This window comes from Pipistrellus hanaki (genome assembly GCF_964339955.1).
Source record: "Pipistrellus hanaki genome assembly, chromosome: 5".
In the NCBI taxonomy this organism is placed as follows: Eukaryota; Metazoa; Chordata; class Mammalia; order Chiroptera; family Vespertilionidae; genus Pipistrellus; species Pipistrellus hanaki.
The window spans coordinates 61,536,751-61,552,511 of record NC_140507.1 but is presented as its reverse complement, the minus strand read 5'-3'; the positions used below and the strand labels follow the sequence as shown (position 1 = coordinate 61,552,511).

The 15,761-nt window shown below is 40.9% G+C and overlaps 1 protein-coding gene across 1 annotated transcript in view; it reads left to right on the top strand.

Moving 5' to 3' along the window:
• Window positions 1–7,894: 7,894 nt before the first annotated feature.
• Window positions 7,895–15,761, top strand: part of LOC311622500 (putative ATP-dependent RNA helicase DDX60) — an 89,312-nt gene continuing 81,445 nt past the window's right edge. Inside the window, exon 1 of the mRNA XM_084883725.1 lies at window positions 7,895–8,086. The gene's annotated coding sequence lies outside the window, so the exon portion shown is untranslated. The remainder of the gene's footprint in view (window positions 8,087–15,761) is intronic.

Sequence of the window (15,761 nt, the reverse complement as noted above, 5' to 3'; positions counted from 1 at the left end):
CACCCTGCCCCATTCCAGACTATGCACTGGGGCAGTAACTTTTGGAAATCTCAGGTAAACTTTACAACCTCATCTCAATGTGTGTGCTGGGAAATGCGCACTTAGTTTAGTCTTTCCTTTTATAAAACGTTACTCAGTTCCCTTATTGAGCATCCCCTTAAGTTTATACCCCCAACCATCTGCTATATTGGGCCCTCACACCCAGCTACTCATGGGCTAGGTATCTGACAACCAGGGACAGTCCTGTGCCCCCAAACCCTCTTAAATTAGACAGATTAGCCAATTATAAACCTGCCTTCTCTCCCTCACCAATTCCTTTCTAGAGAAGCCAAAATAAGGGCTCAAACCCACAGTTCTCTTTCTCCTGCTTTTAAAAACAAGTATAAATATATTGATTCCAGAAAGGAAGGGAGAGGGAGAGAGAGATAGAAATATCAACAACATTGATTGGCTGCCTCCTGCATGTCCCCTGGCATGTGTCCTCCATGGGAATCGAACCATGACCTCCTGCTTCATAGGTCAATGCTCAACCACTGAGCCATGCCGTCAGGGCTCTCCTGCTTTTTTTACGGACCTTGGTGCTTTCTCTGAGTGGCCCTCCCAGGGAACTGTGAGTAACTACTGTCAAACTCTTTCTGGTCTCTCTCCCTCTTGATCTGCACTTGTCTTCATCATACCTCACCCAAGGTATGGTGAAAGCAGCTTACCGTGCACTTTCACACTTACTAACAGAACCCATTTCCAGGAGCATCTGAGATTGAATCATGGGATCAGTGGTCTTTTCCTGGGTCCCTGTCCAGCTCCCAAATAATTATTTCTTCTTCTCATAAAAAGTTCTGTTCTTGAATGAAGCTCCTGACATTTGAGTTGACCATCCTCTATCCTACCTCTTCAATCAGTACTTTGGATTCAGTTGGACTCTTGGTTCTCTTCTTTACCCCAAGTCATGCCATTATCCTGGGCGACCACAGCACACATTTGTCTATTTATCCCACACGGAGGCATATTGCTTCATATGCATTGTTTGGCCTGCTTATATCTATATATCTTCACCTCTGTTCCATAACTCTCTGGTTCTACAACTACACTTGGATGAGCTGTATTCACAAAATCCTAAATTGTGAATCAGTTATGCATTGTTAGATAGCAAACCACTCCAGAACTTAGAGGCTTAAAGCACATGTGTCAAACACAAGGCCCGCGGGCCAAATCCAGCCCGCCAGGCCTTGCAATGTGGCCCGCACCACGCTGTCATCACTGCACTCCGCTGTCAGTTTATGACATTGTCAGTTTATGACTGTTCAGTAAACCATTCGGCCTGCGATTTAGGCTGGATTTTAGATTTTGGCCCCTTCTCTGATTGAGTTTGACACCCCTAGCTTAAACCAATACATGCACACATAGTATGTTTTTATTCAGACCATTAAAAACTATCATCATTGATTTTAAAGCCCTGAAACAAAGTGTCTTCTACTCCAGATCAGCTCTTATCTGTGAATTTTCAAATCTTTAGATCCGTTTATCAGTGGCTTAACTTTAAATGTTCATGCTTTACAATGTTCATATCCTTTGATCTGTCCTCACCTACTCTTCTTTGTGGACATATATGATATTATGTTTACCCACTGTTTACATTATTTACAATAGCAAAAATTTGGTAACAACCTAAATCTCCAGAGTTAAGTGAACATGTGTAATGTTACAGTGGTCATAGAAAGTGATGTTTATGAAATGTTTATAAAAGCATAGAAAAACTCACTATAAAATGATAGTGGAAAGAAGAAACCGTTTGTATTTATAATATGAATGAGTTATTAAAAACATAAGCATTCTTTTTATGGCTGAAGATTTTAAAGTTTTTAATTGAGTTAATATAAAGTGAAATAAAGGCTTGACTGAATGAGACAGCTTATTTTTAAAAATATTTGGTCACTAGAGGAGAAAGACCAATATACCACAATAATTGGATATCTATAAATGGCTATGTGCCCCGCTGGTGTCACTCAGTGGTTGAGCCTCAGCCTACAAACCAGGAGGTCAAGGTTCCATTCCTGGTCAGGACACATGCCCGGGGTGTGGGCTCAATCCCCAATGTGGGGCATGACTGAGGCAGCCCATCAATGATCCTCTCTTATCATGGATGTTTCTATCTCTTCCTCTCCCTTCCTCTCTGAACTCAAAAAAAAAAAAAAAAAAAAGAAAGTAAACATTAAAATAGAAATGGCTTTGAGACTTATTTGAACAAACTCAAAACTCCTGGCCTTTCATTTCTTTTAAAGTTTGTATTTTCCATTGCATGCTTCATAAAGATACTTAGCGAGGGAATGCTAAAGTTGCAAGTGGAGTGGTCACTGCCAGACAAGGAGGAGCAGCTGTATAACAATTTCAGAAGCTGCTTATCAGAGGGAAAAGGAAGTCTAACTCGAAGGGTGTGCTTTCACTCTCTGGAAAAGCAGAAAGGAGGGAAGAGTATGGTAAGGGAGGAAATCAGCTGTTGGACCAAAGAGGGATTTAAGTATTTTTAAAATGTCAGCCGTTGAAGACAGTTGCTCTGCCACACAAAATCTGAGGTCTGGTCGCTGTCTGCTTCTGTCGGACTCACAATTTGCTCATCACTATTTTGAGAAAGAATTTTCACAGAACTGGCATATCTTCAGCCCCCGACGTTTCCTCTCATTGACTAATCGACAGGTGTTGAAAAGCCCATGGCAGAAATATCACAGAGCCAGTATGCTCATTTTAACTTTATACCTGCATCTTTGAAACTTTTTATTGTCACTTTGGTTGATGAATAATGAAGTAGTATTTCATTAAGTATTGTCCCGCAATGACATTTCATTAAATATTCTTTTATTTTTTGTTTTTATTTATTTATTTATTTACAAAAATTTTTTAAAGTTTTTTTTGTTGGTGTGTGTTTTTTTTAAATATATATTTTATTGATTTTTTACAGAGAGGAAGGAAGAGGGACAGAGAGCTAGAAATATTGAAGAGAGAGAAACATCGACCAGCTGCCTCCTGCACATCCCCCACTGGGGATGTGCCTGCAACCAAGGTACATGCCCTTGACCAGAATCGAACCCGGGACCCTTCAGTCCACAGGCTGACGCTCTATCCACTAAGTCAAACCGGTTTCGGCTCATTAGATATTCTTAATGTTGATGTTATTGCGGGGTACCCCACTCTTTCCTCCTTTTGCCCTCCCCCTCTGCCTCCCCCTTCCTTGTGCATCTGTGATTTTTGTTTGAATGTTTTATTTGTTTCTGCAGGAGGAAGAGATAAGTAAATTATTGCTGACATAATTACTTTTTCGTGGGTATTTATGTAAATGTATGACCACATGTTTACTTATGATTTATAAATTTAATATTGTGGTTACAATCATAGAATTCAAACCTAAGCAAATTTAGTAGAGCATGAACTCTTTTTGCAACGAAAGATGTTGGTATTATATTTTTTAGAAAGCATGCAGCAATATTGGCTTTAAAAAATAGTCTCTTATGTCTGAAAAAAATAAGTCATATTGAAATTCCTTACAAAACTACATGTCGAGTAAGCTGAAACAGCTATCAGAGTCAAAACAATATCACATTAGATTGCTACACTCTTGGCAAATAATTTTCAGGAATTTAACCATAAGGCATATTTACATATGGCCTAATGCATTAAGGGGTAACTATCCTTACTGCTTCCTCACTTAACAGTCCCATTCGGCATGCTCCCAAACCTGAAATGAGTGAATGGCTTCTCAGGGTGCATTATCACAACCTTAATACTGTGGGGCCCACGAAGGCCCTCCCATCCAATCCTCAATGTTGTTAAGATTATTGGCTCCCTCCTATTGGCTAAGTAATTTGCTCTTATATAAAGGACTAGTACCGTAGTCTCCCCTTTTCTGCGGTTTCACTTTCTGTGGTTTTAGCTACCCAGGGTCAACTGTGGTTCAAAAAATTAAAAAGAGAATTCATGAATTTTCAGCTGAGCACCATCCTAAATACGGTGATGGAATCTGTAGTCATCCTGCTCAGCCCCGGAGTCACCCCACCTTCTAGTTATTACAGAGTCGGCCTCCCCGCAGTTCCATCTTTAAATCACCTCTGTCCAGTATCAGGTGTCATGTATTTGACCATCTCCATAACTATAATGCAGAAATCAATCCCTCACCCCTGGGGTGTAAGGAGGCTTATCAGATAATTAGAGGGTTGTAAAAAGAGAGGAAATGCTAATAGGTGAATTAGAGGAAATGTTGAAGTGTCTTTTAACAGGGACTTGATGTGCTCAGTATTATATGCTAAAAGGTAACTGACAGCAGAGTAGACAATGAAATAGAGGGACAGGCAGGAGTCAGGAAGGGAATAGGCTGCTTCAGTAATCAAGATGGGAAATGGTGACACTTGCTCCAGCCTTGAAAAAATGGGAGGGAGATGAGATTCTAGATTCCATAAGTGTTAGGCATTAAAATTCACTGGGACCTAAGGAAGATGAACAATGGTTACCAGGTTTCTAACTTATCAGTGTTATGTGATGGTTCCATTAATGCGGATAGTGGAGGCAGGAAGGGAAATAGATTTAAAGAAGAAAACCAAGGGAGAAGAGACTGGTTGGAAACGAGAGACTGGTTAAAAATACTTCAAATGTTTCAGAGAAAGAAGTTTGGTGATCTTTGACGGAACAGTTTCAGAGCAGATCTGGACTAAAGGGGCCTGAGAGTTTGGAGGAGGGTGAAGAAGTATAGACCACAGGCATAAAGGGTACTGTGCCCAAAAGAGAAGGGATGGATCATATCTGTTAGTGTTTTAAAGTGGAAGTGACTTGGGTCTTTCAGTGGAATGAACAATACATTCTAGTTGAAAGGGTGAAGTTGAAGATACAACATACTGAAGAATAACGGACAGAGATGCTTGTGGAGGAGCCAATGATTATAGGGTGTTAGTTATGTTGGGTGTGGGTGGCCCCTGGTGTATTCTTCCAAGACTCTGTGTAAGGATGTTATAGGGAGTTATCATAAAATTAAGAGAAAATTGAAAGAGAGAACTTCTCTTAGAAATAACTTGAGGCAAATATAAAGTTCTGTAGGGTTGTAACCATTATTGGAAAATATTCCAAAAGCTTAGAAGAAAACAAAACAAAACAAAAAGGCATGAGATGTATTTATAAATAGCTTGATAGGACACAAACTGGGTCATTTCTCTGTGTTCAGAGGCAAAACAAAATAATAATAAAATAAAATAAAGGATAGATGACACTCTAAACTTTAAAGACTCAAGCAGTTGAACAGGTTAATTAGGGAAAGGTTGAATTGTTGACTCATGGCTGTCATTCTGATAAGAAAAACATTCAGGAGTCCCAAGAGGCTGAAGTGCAGGAAGTAAAAGGGAGGAGTTGAAAAATAGAAATAGAGTTTGTGATGATAAAAATTTGGACAAACTCCAGGGTGTACTCAGGGGGTGATTTGTTGAAATGGAAAAGAAAATCTAGACTAGAGATTTTGTGTGTTGGTTAAATATATTGGGGTCAGCAATTGAAAAGATTGAGTCAATGTTCGTTGTTTTTACGTCTCAGTAAAAACTAAAACATATAAGCAATTGGTACACTTAAAAATTAACATCTCAATAATTAACTAAAAAAGAAAGCAAAACAAAATTATGTGTCCTTTTTTATTGTTGTTCATCCTCACCCAATAATACTATTTTCATTGATTTTTAGAGAGAGCGGAAGGAAGGGGTAGAGACAGACAGAGAGAAACATCGATGTGAGAGAGACACACCGCTTGGTTGTGTTGCCTCCTGCACACACCCAGATTGGTTTGGAGATTGAGCCTGCAACTGAGGTACGTGCGCTTGACTGGAAACGAACCCTCAACCATTCAGTCAGTGGGTCGATGCTCTAAACTCCAAGCCAAATCAGCTAGGGCTATTTGTCCACTTGAGAAAGACTTGCAGTTATAGAATATGAAGCATTTGTCAGAGTCCATGTAATAGAAAAGATCATAGATAGACGTTTAGGTTAGATCAGGTTTTGGATCTTGGCAGCATTCATTAGTTATGTCATCCCTCTACACCTTTTTTTTTGTCTCATCCATAAAATGTCAAAAATAATAGCATACCCATCATGAAATTGCTACTCTTTATTGTCTGCTGCTAGCAAATATATTATCAGTTTGCCCTATTCATTCACAATAGTGCATTTGTTTCCTGTTGCTACACTTAATAACAAACTCTGGCTTTAAACAACACAAAGTTATTCTCTTACAACTCTGAAGGTCAGATGTCCATAATCAGTCTCACTGGACTGAAGTCAAAGTGTCCCCAGGGCTGGCTCCTTCCGGAGTCTCTACAAGAGAATCTGTTTCCTTGCGGTTGCCAGCTTCAAGAGACCCCCGACTTCTTACATTGTGGCCCCTGCCTCCATCTTCAAAGCCATCGCTGACTCTTTCTTCATCACGTTGCCTTTCCTGACCCTTTGCTCCCACCTCCCTCTTTTAAGGACCCTTTGAGTCCACTTGGGCAGCCCATCCTCATCTCTTCATCTCAAATCCTGAATTTGGTTTATTCTGCAAAGTACCTTTCGCTATGAAAGATAACATGTTCGCAGATTCCAGGAATTAGGACACTGACGTCTTGGCTGGAGGGGGTGAGGGCACTATTCAGCTTACCACAGGCAAGTGCATTAGAGAAGTTTGTGAGGGATGGATGTGAATATAACCTAACTTTAGTCCAGCCCTGTGTCAAGTTGTAAGTTCCTTTCTTTTCTTTCTCAATGTCATCATCAACAAACATCCCAAATTTGCAAATGGATAAATGAAAGCCTGATAGATGTGAAAAATGGCCACCCTCTCCAACCCCACCTTTTTATTTTAACAAACTTGACTCTCTGCCCTGAACAATGTTGTTCCGTGGTTAGAACACCAGCCACCTCACCAGAGGGCCATGGGTTCCATTCCTGGGCGAGGGCAAGTACCTGAGATTTCATCTCAGACTGGTTGGAAGTTCCAGTGTATACAGGAGGCAACCAATCCACGTGTCTCTCTCACAGGGATGTCTCTCCCTCCCCTTCCCCTTCCCCTCTCTTTCTCCCTTTCCATCTCCCTCTCAAAATCAATGGAGGAAAATAATCCTCCAGTGAGGATTAACAGCACAACAAAACCAACAACAACCAAGCATCGTGGCTTACCAATGTAGAGCCAGAAAGTAGGCCATTCACTGCGCGCTCTCTTCTGTTTTCCCTGTGGAACAGAGCCTATACCTCTGCCCTTACCATTTCTGTGGCTTCCCACTGCTGCTAAAATACTCAAAACTCACTGCTGTCCCCCCCACCTCCCACTTGCTGGAATCCTCACGTAATTGTACATTTATAGCACTCATGAAATTTAGGACACTAGGAAGAGAGGCTGGTGTTGAAACGCAAATTGCAACCATCAACAGGCAGACATAAAGTGAAAATGGCATCGATTAAGACAGAAATAAAAGTAAGCACCTTGCATTTTCAATGTATTTTTTTTAATGGTGCTTCTCGGCCGGCCCATGAATGTTCCCAATATAGTTCACACAGAACAGTAATCATCAGCTTCTCCTAATAGATGCTTCAAGTTCATGTACTCTGATGCACTGCTTTTTTGTTTTTCTTTTTGGGTCAAGACCCCACATCTGACGGTGGAATTTCAGATTCCAGCGTCTTATAATTCATCTTTTCCAAATTCCACCTTTACTTGATTTTTACCTTGCTTAGATGTCCCAACTGTGTCTGTCTCCTTTCCCTGTATTTATGTATAAATTCCGAAGAATGCTATCTCCCGCACGGCTCAGCTCCAAGGGGAAGATGCTAAACCCCACTCTCTCTAAGCCTGTCTCCCAATTCCTGATGCTGAGAAACGAAACTTAAACGCCTCCGGAGTGAGAAAGGAAAGCGAAACTCACTCCATAGAGTTGCTAAAGGAGTGGCGTAGGTGGCTCCACTCAGCTCAAAGCCCTGAGCTTCCTTGGGGCTCTGCCTGCGGTCCCCTCTCCGTCACTCCCTTTCCGCGGGACTCGCCAGCCAGCGGCTCTTTGGACGCAGCAGGTCCCGGGTTTCGAGTCCCGAGTCTGGGGTGAGGAAAGGGTGGTACCAGGGGTGGGGGCCACGGAGGGCTGGAGGTGGTGTGTGTATCAAGGGGTGTCCCTGGGAAGGGACCTGGAGCAGAGACGTCTGGCGGGGGTCGCGGGGGTCTCCTGTCTCCGATCGGAGGGGAAGGTGGTCGGGGAGCCGGCGCGCGGGTGCAGGGAGGTGGTGGTGCCACTGGGCTCCCCAAGGGGGTGGCCGACTGGCTTCGCTGGCTTGGGATGCAAGGCTTGGGGGGAAAGCAGAGGAAAGGATGTGGGTGGGCGCGGAGGTCTAAAGTCTGAAGCAAAGGGGAGAGTATCAGGCATTCCAAGGGTTCTCTTCTAAGAAACCGTGCTGGGATGGAGGTATTGGAGGGCCCCGTGTGATGTCACATCTTAGCGCAGCCCAAAACAAAAACAAAACCCTAGACATTGCCAGCAGCAAGCAGCCTCTTCCTCCCTGCAGAATCTCAGGCAGGCCCAACTCCAAGCTTGCAGAATTAGAATCTACGTTTTTTATTTTATTTTAAAAAAATATATTTTATTGATTTTTTTTTTTTTTTTTTTTTTTTTTTTTTTTTTTTTTTTTTTTTTTTTTTTTACAGAGAGGAAGGGAGAGGGATAGAGAGTTAGAAACGTGGATGGGAGAGAATCATTGACCAGCAGCCTCCTGCACACCCTCCACTGGGGATGTGCCTGCAACCAAGGTACATGCCCTTGACAGGAATGGAAACTGGGACCTTTCAGTCCGCAGGCTGATGCTCTGTCCACTGAGCCAAACCAGTTTCGGCTAGAATCAACATTTTAATAAAATCTCCCAGGTGACGCCTGTGCACCGTTAAATTTCAGTGGGGTTAACATAATAACAATTTATTTCTTATATAAAAATTAAAAGGATGTATTCATGGTCAAGGGGCACATATTAGTTATCTATTGCCTCATTACAAAGGATCACAAACATAGTGGTTGAAGTCAATAGAAACTTATTATTTCATAGTTTCCATGGATTAGAAGTCCTTTTAGGATTGATATTTCCTTGCTGATTTTTTGTTTAGATGATTTGTCGAAGGGTGACAGTGGAGTATTAAAATCTCCTACTATGATTGTATTGCTATTAATCTCTCCCTTAATGTTCTCCAGCAGTTTTTTATTTTATTTTTATTTTTTATGTATTTGGGCGCTCCTGTATTGGGTGCATATATATTTACCAGGGTTATTTCTTCTTGTTGGATTGCTCCCTTTAGTATTATGAAGTGGCCTTCCTTATCTCTTGTTATGTCCTTCACTCTGAGATCTAATTTGTCAGATATAAGTATTGCTACCCCAGCTTTTTTTTTCATTTCCATTCGCCTGGAAAACCTTTTTCCAAGAACTTCTTCACTGATACTGCCCCTAGGGCAATGGAAGCTAAAGAGAGAATAAACAAATGGGACTACATCAAAATAAAAAGCTTTTTTACAGCAAAAGAAACCATCAACAAAACAACAAGAAAGCCCACTGTATGGGAGAACGTATTTGCAAATGTTATCACTAATAAAGGTTTAATCTCCAACATCTATAGACAGCTTATACAACTAAATAAAAGGAAAATGAATGATCCAATTAAAAAATGGGCAATGGACCTAAATAGAATATTTTCAAAAGAAGACAGAAGGAAGGCCAAGAGGCACATGAAAACATGCTCAAAGTCACTAATTATCCGAGAGATACAAATCAAAACAACAATGCGGTACCATCTCACACCTGTCAGAATGGCCAACATCAACAAATCAACAAACGACAAGTGTTGGCGAGGTTGCGGAGAGAAAGGAACCTCGTGCACTGCTGGTGGGAATGTAGACTGGTGCAACCACTGTGGAGAACAGTATGGAGTTTACTCAAAAAACTGAAAATGGAACTCCCATTTGACCCAGTAATCCCACTCCTAGGAATATATCCCAAGAAACTAGAAACACCAATCAGAAAGGATATATGCACCCCTATGTTCATAGCAGCACAATCTACAATAGCTAGAATTTGGAAACAGCCTAGATGCCCGTCAGCAGATGATTGGATCCAAAAACAATGGTACATCTACACAATGGAATACTATGCTGCCATAAAAAGGAAGGAATTCTCATCATTTGCAGCAACCTGGATGGAATTGGAGAACATTATGCTGAGTGAAATAAGATAGTCAATGAAAGAGAAATACCACATAACCTCACTCATCTATGGATATTAAAGAACATTATAAACTGATGAACCAAAAGACAGATATAAAGATAGTAAAGCAACAAGCAGACTGTCAAATTACAGTGGGATGGGTAGGGAGATCTGGGGGAGATAAGAGATCAACCGAAGGACTTGTATACATGTATATAAGTACAACCAATGGACACAAAACTCTGGGGAGGGAGGGTATGTATGGGAGGGGGGGGGGGACAATGTTAAAATATGTACACAGATAATAATTTAAAAAATTGAAAAGAAAAAAAAAAAGAAGTCCTGGCATAGGGTAACCGAGTCTTTTTTTCCTTAATATATATATATATATATATATATATATATATATATATATATATATATATATATTTCAGAGAGGAAGGAAGAGGGAGGGAGAGATAGAAACATCAGTGATGAGAGAGAATCATTGATGGGCTGCCTCCTGCACATTCCACACTGGGGATTGAGCCCTACCCCGGGCATGTGCCCTGACCAGGAATCGAATGATGAACTCCTGGTTCATAGGTTGACGCTCAACCACTGAGCCACACAGGCTGGGCTTAACTGAATCTTTTACCCAGCATCTCACCAGGTTGAAATGGAGGTGGTGTCTGCTGGGGCTGCCATCTCATCAAGGCTCTGGGCGCTCATTCAGGTTGTTGGAAGAATCTAAGTCCTTACAGCTGTGGGATTGGGGTTCCCTGTTTCCTTGCAAGCTGTTGGCTGGGGATTACTCTCAACCTTTAGATTCCACCCTCAGATCCTCGCCAGGTATGGTGGTTTATCTCTTCCAAGCCAGTAGGAGAATCTCTCCCCTGTTTGCTCTGATAAGAGTCTTATGTAATGTAAGCTAATCATGAGAGAGGTTAGCTCATTAAATTCCCAGGTCCTGCCCACACTCAGGAGAGGGTACTACATGGGCATGTAGACCTGAGTAGCTGGCGTCATGGAGCCCATCGTAAAACTTGGCCCGTTGCTGGTCAGTTCTTCTCCAGATCGTGTTTCAAGAACTTGACCCCTTCCATCAGATGACTTCACCATTTCCCACGCCTTGTCCAAATTGACCTTCCCCCCACCCCCAATACATAATGCAACAATTTCACTCTCTTTTTTTTTTTTTTTAAGATTCTTTAAATCAAAATTCAGATAAAGTGCTGACACTGCTGTGACTGGATACATTTCTAAGTTTGTTATAATCTCTTTCATCCTCTTGTAATTTATTTGTTAATAAGTGAATTCCTCCCTCACCCAGTCCTATAGAGAGTCTTCTAGATATCATCTAATATGCCCTGTCTTCTAAATGTTTTGTGGTTGCTACTAGAGCTTTGATCAAATTCAGGTTTGTTTATGTATGTATGTATGTATGTATGTATGTATTTTCTAGAGTATTTCAATAATGGTTCAGTTGTTCTGTATGGAAGCAGATATTTGCCTCTATATTTTTCTGCTATCATCTGAAAATACTAAGATCTATTAATTCATTATGAACTGTAAAATTATGATATTCCATCATTCCATTTCTGTACTTTCTGGGTTACCTCCAGCTACTGAAAATGAAACTTCTCACTTATATTAGTTGGTAACCCAATGGTGTGATACTTATATGAAAGGCAGTTTAACTTCTTGATATCAGAAATCCTTATTTTTTTGATATATTAACTTAGGATGCTATTTACAGATACTTTGCAATAAAAATGAGGAATTTAGCATATATTCTTTTTCTACTGTTTATCCCTTTCCTAACTTCTTGTGATTTGTTTCTATGTTGAATCAAATATGGAAAACCAGTAAACAGTAGTTACAAAATTATGATTATGTACACATTAATCATTGTAGAAACAGTCTCTATGTTTGGCTGAGAAATATAGTACTAGATCAGTGGTAGGCAAACTCATTAGTCAACAGAGCCAAATATCAGCAGTACAATGATTGAAATTTCTTTTGAGAGCCAAATTTTTTAAACTTAAACTTCTTATAATGCCACTTCTTCAAAATAGACTCAGTTAGGCCGTGGTATTTTGAGGAAGAGCCACACTCAAGGGGCCATAGAGCCGCATGTGACTTGAGAGTTGCAGTTTGCCGACTATGGTATTAGATCATTAAAACAACCATTTGAAATATAATAGATATTGTTAACCTGAAGATATTGTTCCAAAGTGCAAGGAAATAAGCATTTATTTGAGATCAATAAGAAGAGCTATTTGGGAAGAATTGATATTCCCAAATTATGTTCTGATTAGGAAACAAAGGCAAAGGTATTAATGAGAAAGGAAAGAGGGACAATTACATCAATAGAAGAGTGGCATTTCTCTTGGTGCAGATGACATACATAGCCTCTCTAATTCCAAACCATCTTTAGAAATTTTAGTGTGATAGTCATAATGTCTGTTTTCTTGTTATCTTTGCAAAAAGTTCTTTGGGACACAGTGCTGCTTTAGGTCCAGTATAAAGCTTTTTTTTTTTTTTTTTTTTTTTTTTTGCCCTGTTTTAACATCTCAAAGGTTTGAGGTATAAGATGTGCAAAGCAGTTCCTCTGGCATGGCAGCTCCAGCTCCATTTATTATTCTTTTACATCCCTTTTTCCCCCTTCGATTAAGACATTTCCTTCAAAGAATCACTGATCCATTAGAAAACAGCTTTGATCCGTTATTTAAAGCGCCATTGGTTCTTTGTTGTCAGATGGCTCATTTTGAGAATGTCATGTCATTGTTGGTTCCTCATCACCAGGAAGGCTCATTCCTGGTATGGCATGTCCCATGTAGCAGAGAAGTGGTTTTCTTTTTCTTTGGAACCTTACCGTATTTTCTGGCGTATAAAACGACTTTTGAAACGAAAAAAAGTCAACTGAAAATTGGGGGTCATCTTAAACGCTGAGTATATCCCGAAAAACGTCTCAATATGCCACTAAACGAATTTTCCAACTCGATCCCGAAAATCTTCTGGATATGCTGCTAAACGAATTTTCCAACTTGATCCCGCACCAATCACTGCAAGGCTGCTTGGACCGCCTCTCTAACTCAGCCAATCCAAGCAGACTTTTTATGCATGCAAATTATAGTACATGTTCTGTACCCGAAGCTAGACTGTGTTCTAGTAAAAAGCCTGCCCAGATTGGCCAGAGTCAGAGAGGCGGTCTATTAAAAAAAGAACTGGTGTTGCCTCGGAAGTGGGGGGTAGTCTTATACAGCGAATATAGGCCTAAACCTATGTTTTAACTGTAAAAATTATGGGGTCGTATTATACGCCGGAAAATACAGTAGGTCACTTAGAGCAGTAAGAGCGCTGGAACAAAAGGAAGGCTTTTCCATCATATTTCTTTAAGGGCAAACATTTTCTGTAGTTCCTTGAAGTTTCTCATCTGAAGTCTCATAGAAATGAGTAGTCATTTCAAAACACTAAGCAACCCTTATCTGAGTGTGCCTATACCATCAAGCTATATGCAAACAAAGTTTTATAATAGCAAACATTTCTATAATTGCTAGTCAAGGGCAGGTACCTGGGTTGTGACTCACTCCCCACCCCTGGTTGGAGCATGTTCAGAAGGCAACCAGTCAGTGTATCTCTCTCACATTGATGTTTCCCTCTCTTTCTTTCTCCCTCCCTTCCTTTCTTCCACTCTCTCTGAAAACCAATGGAAAAAATATCCTTAGGTGAGGATTAATAACAATAACAACAAAAAGATAATGTCCAATGTTATTTTCCTAGTCAAAAATTAAGGGGGAAAAAAGAAAACAATTCTTAAAGTGTGTGCTTGTCCTCATATTATTTATCAGATATAAAGGAGTTAAAGTAAGGTAATATGAGAAATATGAAGATATACATGATACAGGTCTAGTCTGGAATTTTGAGTTAGTTGTTCACAACAAACTGTCATCTGCTTCATTTCCAAGTAATTTTAAAATTTCAAATCCTATGTTGGTTGAACAGTCAAATTAGGTGTAAGAAATTTATTTAAGTTGGGAAACACGCCCTAGCTGATTTTGCTCAGTGGGTAGTCTCAGTCTGAGGACTTAAGGGTCCCAGGTTCCATTCTGATCAAGGGCATGTACCTAGGTTGCTGGCTCCCAACCCCTTGTCTGCTCTCTAGCCTGAACAACCACTAACCGCTCCTCTGCCAGCCTGACCGACACCTAATTGCTCCCTTGCTGGCCCAGATTGCCCCGAAATTGTACTCCCCTGCTGGCCCGATCACCCCCAACTGCCCTCCCTTGCAGACCTTGTTCCCCCTAACTGTCCTCCCCCATAGGCCTGGTCCCCCCCAACTGCTCTCCTCTGCCAGCGCAGTCACCCCTAACTTCCCTCCCCTGCTGGCCTGGTTGCCCCTAACTTCTCTCCCCTGCAGGCCTGGTCCCCCCTAACTGCCCTCCCCTGCAGGCCTTATCGCCCCCAACTGACCTCCCTTGCAGGCCTGGTCCTTCCCAACTGCCCTCCCGTGATGGCCTGATCTCCCACAACTGCCCTCCCCTGCCAGCCATCTTGTGGTGGCCATCTTGTGTCCACATAGGGGTGGCCATCTTTGACTACATGGGACGGCCATCTTGTGTGTTGGAGTGATGGTCAGTGGATTACTTATTTGTTACATAGGATTAGTGATCTGAAAAACTGGATTTTCAGCCATTTTCTTTTATTGAATGATGTTGTATCTTTCTGTTCAACACTGATCTTAGTATTGTAATACTCAATATTCAGATCTAGCCTAGACCTTGTATTTGACTTCTTGTACTATATATTTTCTTGCATGACATTTCTGTGGTTAAGTCTCAAAAGCAAGTCAAACTCTCGTTGACTACAAATGATATTTCCCTGAAATATGACCTATTTCCAGGGTTTATTGCTTAGGGAATGGCCTACTTATTCATGCTGTTGGCATTAGGTAGAATCCTAGGGAGTTATTCTTGCCAACACTCACTATCTCCTCTTCTCTGTTCATACCTGATTCTTTACCAGATCAAACCCACCTGCTAAATATTTACTATCAGTATGTGCTTCAAACAACCATCAAGCTCCATTAGATCAAACTACTGTCATGACTCATCAAACAATGGCCTTCTCTCTATTCTACTAACAAAGTCTTTGAGGGCATGTTTCTGATCAAACTACTGTCATGACTCATCAAACAATGGCTTTCTCTCTACTCTACTAACTGGATCTTTGCTTTCATCCTGTCTATTCTCTGTACTGTGGCCAGTGTAATCTTTCAATAGGTAAAACCAATTATAATACTATCTACTTAAAATCTGTCAGTGGATTTTAGGATCAGAAACATGCCCTCAAAAGGCTTTGAGTGCCCTTATATTTCTTTTGTACTCCCTAGTAGAGGGCCCCCTGGGAATGCACATGATGACCTTTAATTATCATCAGCTGAACTCAAGGCTTAGGCAGAGTCACTCCTTGGGAACCTGTTTCCCCAAAATGTGGGAGATTGTTATCAGTACTGATTTCTTATCTTTATCCAAGTGCGTGGGATGAGGAATGAAT